Source organism: Poecilia formosa, unplaced genomic scaffold, assembly GCF_000485575.1.
Source record: "Poecilia formosa unplaced genomic scaffold, Poecilia_formosa-5.1.2 Scaffold132, whole genome shotgun sequence".
Taxonomy (NCBI): domain Eukaryota; kingdom Metazoa; phylum Chordata; class Actinopteri; order Cyprinodontiformes; family Poeciliidae; genus Poecilia; species Poecilia formosa.
This window is the reverse complement of record NW_006800071.1, coordinates 594,717-611,495: the sequence shown is the minus strand read 5'-3', so window position 1 is coordinate 611,495 and position 16,779 is coordinate 594,717.

Below are 16,779 nucleotides of genomic sequence, written 5' to 3'. Positions count from 1 at the left end.
TAAAGTATTCTTGTCTTTTAATTTATTCAAATAAGGCGTATCTTTGCTCATCCAACCAGGAGCTTGTTTCGGACCCTCTTTTAAGTTAGAAACTCCCTACAATTTGTTTCCAAGATCAAAGGCCATTTGTCCCCTTTGTCTAAACAAAGTGGAAGCAGAGACTCTCCTGTACTGACCTGGACACCTGCTGTTTTACGGCTTTTCACAGATGAGTGTGAAAACTGGAACTTCTCCTGATTGTTTCCCCACACAGACTAAAGGCACTTTCAAAAAGATCTTAGCAAACAATCTGCTGTAACTGCAGGTAACATAAAGGTCAATAGGGCAGAATAAGGTATTAATCTGAAAACTATAATTAGGCTATTTCAATTAAGACATGTTACATTTTAAAACTGGCATATTCTAAATTTATTTTCTTAACGCCACTAAATAGATGAGAGATTAAATGTGAGAATGATAAATAGCTCAGAAGACCTCAGATAAAATTTGCCCCTCTCCTTTCTGAGATGATTTTTGCCCCTGACTGAAGAGATGAAACTAAATCAGTTTCTTAGGTTGATATTCGCTGGCACAGAATCTGTAACTAATTGGTCTCTTGGACCAATTTCTTGTTTTACCGTGACAGTTTTACTTGAACAATAAATTAAAAATGAAGCTTCAGTCATTGAGATATGATCATAACCAATAGGCGAAAGCTCACCAATTCTTTAAATAAAAAAGAACATTGATACTTACAGAATTAAATCACATGATGAATGTTTACATTTCTTTTTTAATTTCTGTAGCAAATAAAACACATCTGCCCTTTCTGACTTCAGATGTTAATGTCCTGATCTGTAAGACTTTGAGGTCAGGTTTGTCACATTTTAAGTTTTCTTGAGTGTTTTTCTCTGGTTAAAGATTATTTTACTGAGCCCTTTGATTTCCCATGTTCACTACATTAATTTATCATCCATGCGTTTACTTGGTTGTAATTTCCCCAGTTAGGCTGCAGCTGCTGTTCCCATTTGGTTAATCAGTCTCACCTGTTTCCTCTCCACTAATCACCTCCCCAGTATTTATCTTCCTCGTTGTTCTCAGTCATTGTTGGAGTCTCAAATTGAAATGCCAGTTGTGCTGCTTACGCCTTGCTGATTTTTCTTTTGTAGTTGCTTTTCTTCCAGTTTTATTATGTATTTTATAACTCTTTAGTCAGTTTGCACAAAATACTTGATTCAGAATCCTGCCTTTTAAACATAAAATCTTCCTATGATTCATAAAAAGTAGCAATATTTGATCATTCTTTTCTTCTGCATCTTTCCATGAACATAAATTTACAGTTCTGAGTGCAACAGAAAAATTGAACACAAGTCGAAAGTTGTATCTTTTTTTTTTTGCAGAACAATCACCACCTCTTTCTTACCAAAAGATGAAACAAAAAAACTACTTTTGACCAGAAATGACTTAAGCCATTATTTAATGGAGGTGATGAAATGGACTTTTGAGGGCACTTTATAAAAATGAATAAAAACAGAAAGGCAGGTCTTCTGGATGACATAATCTCCAGCAATAATTGCAATAGTTTCTCTTTTAATAAAAATGTATGCATGAATTCCCACAGATCAACTTTATATTTATTTCATCTTTATTTTATTAATTGAATTTTATGAATTGACCAGTCTTCTTTTAAAAGGTATTGATTATTTTCAATTTTTTTGAAAATAAAAACATTTTCATAAATGAGACCAACATGTTTGCAGGGTTCATTTCAAGGCTTTAGCTTCACAGCTTCACTGTTTCATGACCCACAAAGTCCCACTTTTATCAAGACAAAAAGCCAAAGATTAAGAAGGCAAAACCCTTTTGTGTTTTTATTTTATTTTGCAGTCTGCAGACATACAGTCTGTGAGGTGAATGCATAGATTTCCTGAGTCAATGTTTTTACCTGGAAAAAGGTAATTAAATCAATTAGTAGGACATTGTTTTACAAAGAATTGCTTGTTCTAGAGTTCAATGTGTCGCAGGGTTTCCAAGTGCACAAGTCTAAGAAACTGACCCATAGCGACTTCCAGCAGGTCTGCTGAAGAAGAGAACAAGTCTCAGACATTCGTTTCCCATTTTGTCCAAGTTTTTGCTTCGAGAGCCGAAACTGCAGATAGAAAATCAGGCTGGGTTAAAGTAAACATGGTGCATTATCAGAGTTTGGTTGATGTGTTTAGAAGTAGATAAGGATGCAACCATTTAAGAGTTGGTGACCTCAGACATTATCCTTAACCGTTGTGCTGATTGGATTTGTGCAAAGTTCAGGATTTATATTCAGAGTAAAGCTGGAAGAATGCAGAAAATCACACTATGTTTCTTTCTTTCTATTTTCACACAGATTATTCTCAAGCTTCTGTGCGTCTATTGAAACATTTGTTTAAGCTCATAAAGATTTTTATGTTATTCTGCAGAATAAGAGGTCAGAAAGGCCTGCGCTGCTTTATAGACTGCAAAACACATCATTTGGCGCCGGTGCGATCTGAACTTATTGGCTGCCAGATCAAACCAGTGAAGTTTCAAGACAAGAATATGTTAACGTTGCATTTTCTGTCTCCCTGGACTGGCACGCCTTTTAAAACTGGAGTCGTTCCAGTCGTCGTGACAATGACGGTGATTTATTCGAGCAGGGAGAGAAGAAGCAGGACAGAGGCTATACTTCTCTCTGAAGCTTTCCATTTGGTAAATGATGCTTCGCTGCTCACTTTCTCTCTGTTGACATGAGCTTGAAGAAGTGTGGCATCGCTGCATGGTGGATGCCGCGCCGCGTCTGCAGACATAAATGATACAACAGTCAATACTTTCAGCATGTAACGAGGCCGTTCTTCAACAGTTTACCTAATGTCTGCATGGATCTGATGAAGCACGGTTCACATAACACAGAAGAATGAATAAACACTTTATAAACAATTCAAAGAAAAGTCAGTGATCAAATAAAGCAAATCAAGGCATTTCTTTCCTTGGTACTCCTCTTTGTCTAAAGATTTATTGATGAATCATTTCAGAGGCTTCAGCAAGCTGAAAATATTATTTTCAATAGCTTCAAGCCATTATCATTTAAATGTCTCAGAAAAACTAGTGGGACTGTCTTTTTAGACTTTTAAATAGATTTTTTTGTAGTTAAATTTCATAATAAAAGCCTTCTACTTAATTTTTCTTGGAGATTTCAGTGGATCCCTGGGATTGGTGGTTTGATGCCACAACAGTCCATTAAAATGTTAAAATCAGCGAGATCCTCTCTAAAAACACTTCTAGTTAATATTTTAAACACAAAATATATTTTAATATGCATTAAAACACACAGTGATAAATCACATTTGACATTTGTTGAGGTCATTTTACCAGCCAAACCCTGAACTAACTTCTGTCAGAAAGTCCCTAAAGCAGAACCTGTCTGACAACACGAAGTAAAACCAAAAGGCCTCAAAAACCACCATGTATCCTGGAAGTGGGGCGTTGGCAACTATTCCTTCAGAAGTTCAAATTAAACTTGTGTTGTAATTGTTGGAAACATTTAAAACAAAACCATATCTTTGGTGGGATAAATAAAGCATAAAATGACTTCCCAGCCCTTTTCCAGGAGTCTTCCCCTCATCATGGCTTCCTGCAGCTCAGATGCTGTAAAGCTTTCCTCTCTGCCGTCTCCTCGCCATCCAGCACCGTCTCCGTGTCCACACTACCTCCATGTGGCTCTGCCTGTTTTCCTTTCCCCGCGCTGTGAGGCAGAGAAGGCGCTCATGGCTGCCATGCCGCAGTGACTGCAGCTGTTTGCAGAATCTCTTGGTGAAGTTCCCATAAACAAAACAGCCGGGCTGCACAGAAGGGCTTCCAGGGCTGTTTTTGGCTGCGCTGTCTCACCACGTCTGTCTTCTTTGTCTTTGTGTGAGCGGACAGATGCAGAGCAAGGCCTGAAAAAATGATGGTTAAAAAAAAAGAGAGAGAGGAAACAAAATTTGTGTGTATATATAAAACAAGATTTTTCTAATGCTGCTGCTTCAAGCACATTAATAAGCAGATGAAAAGGTTTTCTCATTGAAAAATGCTAATATGAAAAGATATGGGTAAAGTAAAGCTTTTCATGCTTTTTTTTAAATAAATGTGTTTTCTTTAAACATTTTGTGTGTATTTGTAGCTTCTTCCTCTATCTGCATGAGTGCAACGCCTTTACCAGATGAAAGAAACATTTAAAATGATTATCTTCTTCTCCAACCAAGTCAAAGCTTTACATCTCCGTCATATTTGATGCAGGGCTCTGAGCCTCTCGTAGGTAAACGGATGAAAGCCATTTATTTTGTCATTTCTGTCAATATGCTGCTGCTCCCGGTCTACTGCCACTGAGAATTCAAATCCAATCAAGAGGAAAAAACCTGCAGTTTTTAAATCATAGTAACAATAAAGCACAGTGTTTACATGCTTACTCTTATTTCCCATTTCCAGTGATGTGCAAAAGTTTTAAACTAGGATTAGGTTTTTTATATCATGTGTCGGAAGAGACAGATAATCTTGTAATGTTTTAGGGAGACTGAACAATTCTTTTGGGAAATGGTTCAAAGTCTTTCTTTTATACTTTATGTGATTTTACAGGCATTTCTAATCAAGCATGTGACTTCCCACGTTGACAAGCCCAGATCATTAACCCGCCACCTCTGTGCTTGTCAGTATTTTTACATTTTACATTTCATTTTTATTTCATTTAGTGTATTTTATCCTGAAAATCTTTGTGGCGTTCCTGAACTGCAGCACAGCATTAGCTACTCTAAGAGCAGCAAACGGCCCACGAGCCTCAGTTTGGGCATCACTGTTATTTAGTTCTTCAGAAGCTGTCTGCTTTTTTTCTGCAAGTTTAGTAGTGACTGTAGGGAACACAAGTAGCCTTGAGCAAAACATTAAGCTATCATTCTGAATTTAATCTTCAAGTTTCAAGTTGCTTAAAAGAATAAAAAACCATTTCAGATTATTAAAATATTTATAAGAGAAGACAGATTTCAAGTCTAAAATGTAGTTACCTTAGTGGTAAATTATCATGATTATTAATTATTATTATATGTTGATTATTTTCTTTGAAATAAACTTCATTTTCCCATTCATACAGTTTCAGATCTGTCCTTGAGTTTTTCTTGCCAAGTGATGGAAGAAAACGGTTTTGATTCTTCATATTACATTAATATGTTTTATTCTCAGTATTATAAAAGGGTCATTATAAAATGACCTATCAACTCGTCGTGCATAACCCTTTAATGTCCCTCCAACAGTTGTTTTTCCATCTTTTAGCCGTTTGTTGTCCTGCAGGCTGTGGCTCATTTAAGGGTTTTGTGTTGAAGACCCACAGAGTTCATGCCGGGAAAATTATGCAAACAGTTTCTGTTCAGTTCTGTTTTGATACAAAGACTAACAAGTATTGACTTTGTCACTCATTCAGATTCAGAAACATGTGACAATTAAATTAGGGTTCATATTACTGTCATAAAAGACAAGATAGACAGTGAAGCTTGTAACTCGTAAAAGTTTAACTGGACAAAGAGGTTCAATTAAAAATGGAAACTTTTGTAGATTGATTATTTCTAATGAAGAGAAAAACAATCCAGTTTCTCAGAAAATCCTAAAAATAGATTAAATTAATGTAGAAGAATCTGGAAGTGGAGCGTGGAGAGGTGATCAGTTCATAGAGCTGTGAAAATGTTAAATAATTGATTTAATTCTGACTGGACTTTCAAAGTAATGGAAGATTTATTTTCATCCGAAAAAACTTTGGACCATTTAGAAACCTGCCGGTCCTTTAACTATAAAAATCGATAGTATATGATCAGTGTACCTGTTTTTAAAACTGCTGACTTATCATGTACCTTAAGTCAGGATGAATATGGTTGTATTTTCATGTTTTCTTTTTAAATTTATTTTCTAATTTATGTTATTTTATGTCTTCTGTATGATATTGTGTTGTATGATGTTTTAATTCTTTCTAAACAGGTTATTGTTGAAAATCAGATTTGTTCTCAATCAGTTTATCAATTTATTTTATTTAAACAAATTTAACTAAAATAAATAAACCAATAAAATCTGCTCAGGTAAGAGACTCCTGACATTTACTCTGGTTCAGATGTTGCTTCACTCCAGGAATGTGACTGATTTATCCCATGTCCTGAAAACATCTGTGTGATGCTTTTCACTCTTTGGTATCTTTACCTCCCCACACTTTTTCCTCCCACTCAACTTTCCCTGTCATGTAATCCCCAGAACATTTCCGCAATAAAATATTCTTCCTTTATTTCTTTTTCTGTAAGGCTTAATCAACAAGGCTAACAGAAATAAATACTTGAAATGTATCACACTGTTTAACAGATCTTCAAAAGGGGTTTCACATTTTGAAATGAATTATTAAAATGATCTTTTCAGAGATATTCTAATCTTCCAGTCCTGATGAATGGACCTTTGATATGAGTTTGCAGAAGTTTGCACAGACCCTGATAATTCTCCGGAGAGAGCGAGAGGAAAATGCAGAGGGATTAGTGTTATACAGAAAGAAATGCAAAACTTCTCATTATTCATCCTTCCACCTGTCAGTGTGAAGCATTACTGTCTCCTCCAGGCTTGACACGCACTTACCAACGCCACAAGGGGCCTTTCGTTTAGCTGCTGTTCCTTCACAGTGATGTTAAATGGCTCATTAGTAAGGCTAAGGTGTCATGTTCTGAAGGACAAATGTATTGGTTCTGCAGCTTTACCTGGACTCTAATGCACAGAAAGTGTGGGAAATGGAGATTAAAGGGATCTGCTGAGCTACAGACGTTTGCTGGGAAGCCAATGAAGTGAATGGATATTTTTAGGTAGATACTGCTACTGAGGAGGATGCAAACAATGTCTTATTGGACTCTGGCATTCATTTAGTTTGAGCTTAAGAACTGTGTCCCCAGATATTGAATATATAGTCCAATTGCGTCATCCTGAAAAATTCAGAAAATCTACATTTAATGTGGAAAAATGAATTTTGTGTAGAAAACATTCAATTTTACACAATCAAATGAGCCGAACCTATTGCTACTGCTAATTCATGGAACTTTCAGCACTTTATGATTTATATAAATGTAAAGTGTGTTATAAACAATATTCATATTACTATAAAATAAATGTAATTTAAACAATTTGTTGTATAGTTTAGTTCTTCAGGTTTCTACTAACCTATGAATAATAATCCTTGTGGTTTGAATGCGGATACAAACGGACTGGAGACCGTTCCAAAGCCAGGACTACAGTGCAGAGCATTGTGGGTAAATGCAACCCAACAAACGCTCATAGCTAGCGCTAGCAGGAGAAATGAATCCTGTTTTTTTTTTTCTTACCAACGACAAAGCTGGTACTCACATTTTAATGTGAGTACTCCATTTTTGGTTACATTTTGCAAAGGAGGAAGTTGCGTTCATGTGTTGTTTGGACATTTTTGTGTCGTTTCCTTCAGTGGTTCTTGGTGCAGCGCCACTACAGGCGAGGGGGGGAGCAAGATTTTCAAATGGTTCGGTTCGTTTGACACAGAGCAGTGAGAAAGTGAACCACTCCTGCTGAAAATACTGCAATTTTAGTCCCCAATTAATATATACATACCTACTGGTTGCTTGATAGGGAATGGTTGGACAGAGACTAAATGAAATCAAACACTTTTATTTTGGAAAATGGTTGAAATGCCAAATGAAAGCAACCCTTTAATACTTCAGTAGTGAGGGGACGGATTACATGGACACATGAGGAAAAGCTCTCCAACACAATGTTTTATGGTTGGCTGAGTAATAATCAATTTACAAACAAGAAGAGAAACAAGGACGGCAAACGTATGTGGAAAACAAAGGAATGAGACAAGAGGTTGAATCTCATCTCAATAATGTAAGAGGAAGCACCACCAGCTGAGGTCGAGACGCTGCAGAATGGCTAATGGCTGAGCAGAAAGAGACCAAAGGAAGGGAGGAAACAAGACGGGTGGAAAGAAATGGCTCAAATGTTTCAGTCAATAATGTATGAGCACACTCTATTGCAATTGTCGTTGGACTAAATTGTGAAAAATGTTTTCTGTTTAATGTTGCCAAATCTTAAATGTTTGTTTCCAAGAGAATTTGCGATGAAAATTTGTTCTTGTTTGCATAAATATAATTGAGACAAAGTTTGGAAAACAAAGCGAGAAGCAGTCAAGCCGAGGAAACCAGAGGCTGTGGATGAAACACGTCTCTGCAACAGGTGGTCCTCCACCTCGTTTGAACCTACAAAACAGCAACCACTTCAGTTATGTTTGAAGGAAGATTCTGCTGAATCAGTTATCTTACCTGCAGCAAATAAAATTCAAGTATAAATTTAGATTAATCACTACGTCTACTGCCTTAAAACATACGCAAATATGCATAACAGTTAATGCAGACATTTTTTATGACTCTTTAAACCATCATCATGTTTGCATTAGGCGGTTCATTATGCAGGAAATGAAGTGTGAAGAGCATACTGAGAACAGAACACGAAAGGATTTCAAACCAGAGTGACCACCTATCAGGAACATTACGGTAGAAACGGTGACAATGGCTTAAAAGATGGCTGGGAAAACAACTGACTTGTCAACACTCCAGTAAATAGTTGCTGTGTCAGCCTGAAAGATTGGTGGGAGAAAAAAATGTGTTAAATAAGGTAAACGACGATAACTGGAGCCTGGAGAGGATTCTGAATACCTTCAAGAGTTTAGGAGAGACAAAGTGTGGATTGTAGCCGCAGTCAGAGCAACAGTGCTACTAAAAGCTTATAAAAATGTAGGTTTCCCTTCAAATGGACAAAATACCAACTTGTTGTGGACAGAAAGTCGACAGTTTACACCCAGATGAACCAAAATGCAGGCTGCATGTTGCAGGGTTGTAGTTTTGGACCTTTTAACCTAACGGCATCTTCAGGTCCTCAGTTTACATCATCTGCTCTCTTTTCATGTTGCAGCAGCAGAAGGAGTTTGCAGCCTTGAGCAGAGATCTTGACGCTGCAGCAGAAGAGCTCTTACTGTTGGAAACTGTTCAGCGCTGGAGTGTTTTGGAGGATTCTTTGCGTTTTAGACTCCTGCCTGTGTTGTCTGAACATTAATTAATGAGGCAAAAGGAAATGTGTACGAACGTGTCACATTATTTATGTCGGAACGTTATTCCACCTGTAATTCTTTCATGCCATATGAAGCACACTTTTGGAAACCTTTCATGCAAATGCAAGCAGTGCTGCTTCCTTTGTAAAGCTGCAATGGGCTGAAGTTTGTGCAAAACAGAGCGAAATGTTCCAAACATCGAAGGTTTGAAGGAAAGTTGAGCTGAAGTGCTTCCACTTCTGAAAAGATATCTGCAATATAAGGCCTAGTAAGAATAAGAAATATCTTTGACTTTACCTAAACAAATACATTGGGGATATTGATTGTTTAGCTGGCAGCTGCGTTATCAGCAGAAGATGTTTTATGATGGAAACTCTACGCATTCTCTATCATAAAATGGATCTACAATGCAAAACGCTTTCATTGGTGTGTTTGTCTTTGGAAATAGGAAGTTATTGCAACAACTTGTCAGTCTTTTCTCTTATTTCTCATTTTTCTCCTATCCCATCTCCTTGCCTATTTGCAGCCTCCATTTTATCTTTGCTCTCTCCTTTTCTGCCTGTTCAGAAGAAGAAATCAGTTCAGGGGAAGAAATAGATTGTCTTCAATGTTGGGAGACCAATTTGTATTCATAAAATGAAGTAATAGGCCATGAAATATTCTGTAGAGGGGTGCTGTCTGTTTCAGCTTTGGTCAGGGAGATTAGAAGCAGATGAATCCTGATAGCATCTTTTGTTGAGGCACCAGTGCTCCTGTGGGGGATTTACCGTCCGCTGTACAGCACTTCTTCTTCCTCTGGTGGTCTATTACAAGTAAACAAATGGTTTCTAATAGCTGTATGGTGGAAGCAATGAAGGCCTGTTAAAGTTGCCACTAATTCTTCAAACACCAAAAGTGATGAGATGTATTGTTCATGTTATGAGAGCTGAAAACATTCTTAGACTGTGAGGATGGAAGAAATGATGTAGCAGAAAGACTCCACAGTTCAGCCGCCGGCTGGTTGCCCCCGTTTTACCTTTTCTATTCAAGCACATTTCAGCAACAAGGCAGTTCAGAGTGCTTTACATCATAAAACCATCACACAGTCATCAATTACAAAGCAAGCAGTAAACATTACATTTTGTCAAATGTTACCACCAAAATCATCAAGCAGAAACACATCAAATATGTTGGTCAATGTTGCAGTTACTACTAATCAAAAGTAGCTCCAAGAGCCTTGATTTAAAGAAAATCTGGAAGTTTCTTCCAAATTAGAGGAGAATAGGGTTAGGTTGCAGAGCAGATCAGAACCAGCAGACCTGAGGGGTCTGGAAGTTTGATACAACAACAGCAGCTTTTTAATGTAGTTTATTACCAAGTTATTCAGTCTTTTATAAACTAACAGTGGTATTTTATTCTCTGAGCTACAGAGACTGAGGTAATGTACTCTACTTTTCTAGTTTTAGTGAGAACATGAGCTGATTCTTTAGACAGACCCATGAAGACACTGTTGCAGTAATCAATGCAACTAAAGACATGAGTTTCTCTAGATATGGTTGCTGGAACATTAGTCCTTTAACTCTGTGAAAAGATTCTTTCAGTTGATAGAAGGCCGACTTTGTAACTGTCTTTATGTGTCTATGAAGGTTCAGGTCTGAATCCATTACACCCAGTTTTCAGGTCTCATCACTGGTTTATATCTATAACAACTGAAACTTTGTGCTGACTCTAGATTGTTCCTCTTTGGGTTCAAAGATAATAACTTCAGTTTTGTTTCTGTTCAGCTGGAGAAAGTTGTGACACAATTAGGTGAAATTTGGTACGACCTTGTGCTTTACCAGGTGATTTAGTCTGGAACAGCTGGTAGAACAGTGCTATAAGGTAGAACCTTACAGCAATAAGGTCGTGGGTTTGAAGATCTAAGACCTAAGATCTTTCTGCACGGAGTTTATGTTTCCTCTGGTCTCTCCAGATTCCTCGTGGCTGTTGGGAAGTGTCTCTGTAACTCCACCACCCGACTCTGAACCCGAGGTTTGTACAGGTTTAATAATGGAAGTAAAAGACAGTTGCTTTCTTAAAAACCAAAATCTAGTTGGACAAAAGCTTGTCAGAGATATTTCAATACGACTTCAGGAAATTGCCTCAACTGGGGCTTAATGTGTCTCCTTTAAAGTGTGATTTTCCATACATTGCATCATTATTAGTTGAGGATCTCTTAATTATCTGCAGTCTGCCAGGGCCCCGGTAAGCATTTTATTCTTAGCGGCGCACTGCCATCTCATTGCCCCACGGTATTTTCTCCAATTTTCAACAAAACGCCGCATACTGTGATATTTCTCGGCTCTCCAAATAAAGCCGTTTTTCATTCGCACCGGAAGCCAGAAAACCACGTCTCCAGCCGGCAGACGCGATGCCATACATTCAGTTGAGTCATTGAAATTCATGAGGAGAGGAGAAATAAAATAAGGCTAATTTTTCAAAAGCAGGTTCAGAAGCAGCAGGCCATTTGTAAAATCTGTTCACATGAATACACATGAAATAAATGTTAACTCTGCTGACAGGTTATTAATAAAAGGACTTAGTTTTAGAGGGAAGGCTCGCCTGTGTTCAGGATGGGATGCTGCAAGCCTCATGTTTAAGGCAAACCTGAGCTTAATTTGAACTTGGGCATTCATCAGGCAGTAAAGGCTTTTGCATTGATTACTTTTCATGGGAATCTTGACAGCCTTAGATCTGCTCAAGCAAAAAAAAAAAAAGTATAATCTAGTCAAACCCTGACAAGCTTGTTCAAAACTTAAAACAAATTCTTCTGCACATAAATCTGAGCAAAAGAACTGAGCTCAAATCTGGATAGTTCACAAATTGGTGGGATTTCCACTAGATCTGATCAAAGTGTTGTAGATTGGCACAAATTCATGAAATATGGATCAAAAACTGTTTTAAAGTCAGAATTCTGAGAAAAAGTTCAAATTTTGGGAATTTATTTTTTCCAGTGGCCCTAATTGTATTCTGTAGAAAACACCAGACAAGACAAAAACAAAAAAAAATCAATAAGCACTCACTCCGTATTTCCACTTTGAGTCATCAAATTTCTGTAAAGACTAGCTGTGCTCCAATCTAATTTAGTTTAGATTTCGATGCGATGCAGACGTTTTTTTTTTTTGATAAACACATTTAACATTTAGTGATGTTTCTGGTCAAGTTGGAGTAAAACTAAAACAAAAACCTCCCACAGATTAACTATACTGCTTCAAATTGAACACATAGCTTAATATATTGTTATAATTACATAATTAGCAGCAGAATCATGTTCTTTATTCACATTCTTCTATTGAACAGTAGCTTTAAAAAAATACTGCTGTCAAAACTCTAAAGAGTTGCCAAAATAATCTTAATTTTCATTGTATATAGCAACAAATCCACTCAGTAACTCTGTAATTCAGACGTATGTCCTGGATGCCCAGCTCCAGTTGTTGTTCCAGATGTTTCTGATCCAGCGCAGCGGACTCTGATGGTCCAACAGGATGTCAAAGTTCTGCAGAGGTTCTGCTAATGAGCCACCGTTTTATTCAGGTGTGTTGAACCAGGAAATGAACTAAAACATGAAGGATATCAGCCCCTCTGGAGTGACTTTGGACACCCCTGGTGTAATTTACCAAACCTTTCTGGTGTGAATGATCATTAATTATTCATTCATTAATTCACGGCAGCATTAAACTGTGTGTGAGTCTGAAGAAATTTCTTTCTTGTTAATCAGTCTTTCTCCCTTGGTTTCCTGTTTTTTCACTCTGATTGTTTTGTGTTGTTGTTTTGTCATATTCCCACCCTGCCTCAGCATCTAAACCCCTAATATTTTATTGAGTCTTATGTTTTATTGTCCATAGCTCTGACCAAACACTGGACATCTCTTTGAATCTGCTCTTTTTGCATAAAAATGGTTGATTCTAAAGTCATCTTCACCCAAATGCCTTAAAACTGGATGAAACTTTGCTTTCAAAAACAGGGAAAACTATGCAACTCCAGTTTGCTGATGAACTCGCCTGTGTTGTACGGATCCATCCCAGTTGTCATAATCCAATTTTCACTCTGATACAGGCAAATCAGAGAGCCAATCTAGACTCAATCGGTGCTAAAAAGAGACCACTTAGAATCTCACATTACTTCTTAGGTTGAGAGCAGAGCGTCTTGGAGATCTAAATTAGGTTTGCGGTGAAAGAAAACTTAAGTGGCCAGATGAGGTGTCTCAGCCGGTTGGCTCAAAGCACTTTTGTTTGTGGAGATATTGATTTTTCACAGGCTTGTTTTAAAGGGAGTTGTTACTGACTTCCTTAAACAATGTCTTAGTTTTATCTTGGTAGCTGCTACTCCAGAAAAAAATCTTTTTATTTCTCCAACAGAATTTTTTGCTACTCTCTCTCTTTTTTTTATGTACCACTTCTTCTGCACATTGTGCTGCAACAAACGTAGTGGGAAGAAGGGAAACTAAGTCAATTATGTTTTCTCATGAAAGAAAACATAATCAAACCTTGTTGTATTTGTTTAGCAAATGAGTTTAATACGTTTTTATATTTAAAGAGTGAAAAACGGTTTCAATGCACTAAAACAATTTTTTCACACCTGCATCCTTCTACCTGAAGTACAATTGTATCTAATATTCATCCTGATCATTAGTTTTTTAAACAATTCCTCTCTTTTAATTCATACTGATTATCTATGGTATTTGAGTACTTTCTGCACTGGTGTCTAAAAGGGTTGAATTCTTGCAAGGAATGACAAAGTACAGTCTAATTAGGACATAAAAGCCGATATAATTTCACCTTTACTGTTTGTTTTTATTTATTGTATGAAGCTAAAGATTTCCCCCCAAAAAACTCAAAGAGAAGTAAGAAACGATCAATTGTAAAAAAGCCCGCAGAGTTGCTGCAATCAGCAGGTCGGCAACAGAAGCCATTGAGGCATTGTTGATGCTGGGAGCTGTTAGTTTAGTAAGCTGGAAAAAGCTGATGTTCACCTCCTGCTGCCTGCGAAACGCCGATCTGCACAACCTGCTGCGTCTACCGTTTCCTCACCAAACCGAGCAAAGTTCTCATCAGCTGCAGAGCGCCCAGCAAAACAAGACAGAGCACGCCTTTCCAGCTAAGTGGGCTGCTAGCATGCTTCATTATTTACAACAAGGTCCAGGAGAAGGAGCGTGTAACATAGCGAGTGAAAAGCAATCTCATCTGAATAGAATAAGGCACATTATTAGTGACACCTATGCTGCATTACACAATAATGATATCCTTCTCTCCATGTTTTTCAGCGTGGACGTTCAAAAAGCTGACCATGAAAGAATAATTTGACATTACTTTCCATAACCTGAAGGAAAAGGAATGGGTCTGAAGTAATGTGATGTACCCCATTTCCATTCAGAGAGATTTAGTTGGGGGAGGGGGGATAAGTTCAAAGCCATGAGAAATGTGCAAAGCGAGGCATTACGCTGACATGGAGGGGAAAGAGATTGCAGGCCCATTCTCGCCGGGGGAATGTGCCAATTATTAGATAATGTTCAGAACATGGATTAAAGCCTTGCAAGAGTCACGATGCTCTTCAAATGAAGATGGTGCGATTAGCATACATTCAGTTTTTCCTGCTACCACAGGATGTTTAGTCTGAATTAAGTTTTGGTCGTTTTTTTTTTTTTTTTTTTGTGTAAATCCTGTACAAGAAAGGCAATGTCAGGATCCCAGTTGCTTGTATCTTCTCAAAGTTTAATAGCTCCAAGAATTCTGTCACACATTTTGACAAATCTGTCTGGAATGTGCAGTGACAATATTTTTCTCCAGCCGATGAAATTTGCATTTTTGAATTTTGGTGAACAAAAGCTTTTGACGTAGGATTTAAAAATCCCAGAAGGCAAAAGTTGTAAAATCTCATTACAATTCAAGAAACACAACAGAAAGTGATGCAGGGGACCACTGGGATGTAAAATATTAAATTCTGTGGCATCAACACATGCATGTAAATATTTATGTTTATATGCATATTTTCATACTTATGATTGTAGTGATATATGGTAGGAAAGGTAACACTTTATTTGACATGTTGTGCATAAGACTGACATGACTGTATGATAAACATGACATAACACCTGTCATGAACATGAAGGAGTCTTTATGAATGTCATTATTTACAGAAGTGTCATTTGGTAAATAATGGCACTTTTAATGCAAAGTTGCATTAAAAGTCCATTAAAAGTGCCAACTTTGCATTATTTTGTAAATAATGATGTTTGTAGATTTATGCAGAGATATAGATCTGAAATTATATTCATATTGATCTTAAACAGTCTTAAATCTGAATTGTTGAAACCTGCAGTCATATACCGTTCATAGGAGTCCTGTTGTTGTTGTTTCCCCTCCTCAGTCACAGGTTTGGAGCAGTGGACTTGCCTGAGGCTGAGGCTGCTGTCACACCTGAGAGCAGTCTCCTCATTTTCTGTCTGGGTTCATAACACGTTTGTGGAGATCTGATGGTCGACCTTCCTGGCAGGAATCAAACCAAGACTCTGTCTCCTAGTCCTTCTAGAGCACGTGTCAAACTCAAGGCCCGCGGGCCACATGTGGCCCGCCGTGTCATTTTATAGGCTGATGATTGACTTAAAATAGGTTTTGAGGTTTTCAAAACAACATACATAATATTTTATTTCCCAGAGATATTGTATTTTGAAGTGTTGATATTATTTTTGAACCATTTTTAATTTTCAAGTGTTGATTTTGTTTTTGAAACCTTATTTATTTTGAAGTGTTGATTTTATTTTTGAACCCTTATTTATTTTAAAGTGTTGATTGTCTGAAAGACCTTACACATGAATTGCCCCATACGGGGTTTGAACCACTGACCCCAGCATTACCAGCACGGTGCTCTAACCTGCTGAGCTAACCTACCTTACAAACTGTTGAGTTTCCATGGATTTAAGAAGAACTTACATGATCTTACCACAATGAAAATTTGATAAAAGTGCTTATATTCAAATTTTTTATTCGAAACAACATACATAATATTTTATTTCCCAGAGATTTTGTATTTTGAAGTGTTATTATTTTTGAACCATTTTTAATTTTCAAGTGTTGATTGTATTTCAGAGATATTTTTTTATTTTGATGTGTTAATTTTATTTTTGAAACATTTTTTATTTGTAAATATTCATTTTATTTTATAGCCATTTAGCCAAGTCTCTGCAGAACCATTTGTCTCTGCTTTTAATCCCAGGCTTAATTTATGGACTGTAATGTGAAATTAGGTACAAGTATAAGTCTGACAGTTTGTTCACCACGTTACTGTGCTCTCTGAGAGGATCTGTAAGTATTTGACATAGTACCATACTCGTTATTAGTCTCTAAAAAAATTTGGATCATCTACCAGGAACACTGCAGAGAGCATGAGTTTCTGTAGTGTAGTGGTTATCACATTTGCTTCACACGCTAAAGGTCTCTGGTTCAAAACCAGACAGAAACAGATTTTGCATGTTCTCTTCATCACAGGTGTGATGGCCAACTAGGGTTCTGTGGTGTCATGGTCTGTACTCTGAATCCAGGCATCTGAGTGCAAACCTGAGTTGAAATTTTCATGTGTTGCATCTCACATCATCAACTTTGGAACCTCAAACTGAAACAAAGCAAAGAAGTTCAGTTCCTGTAGTGTAGTGGTTA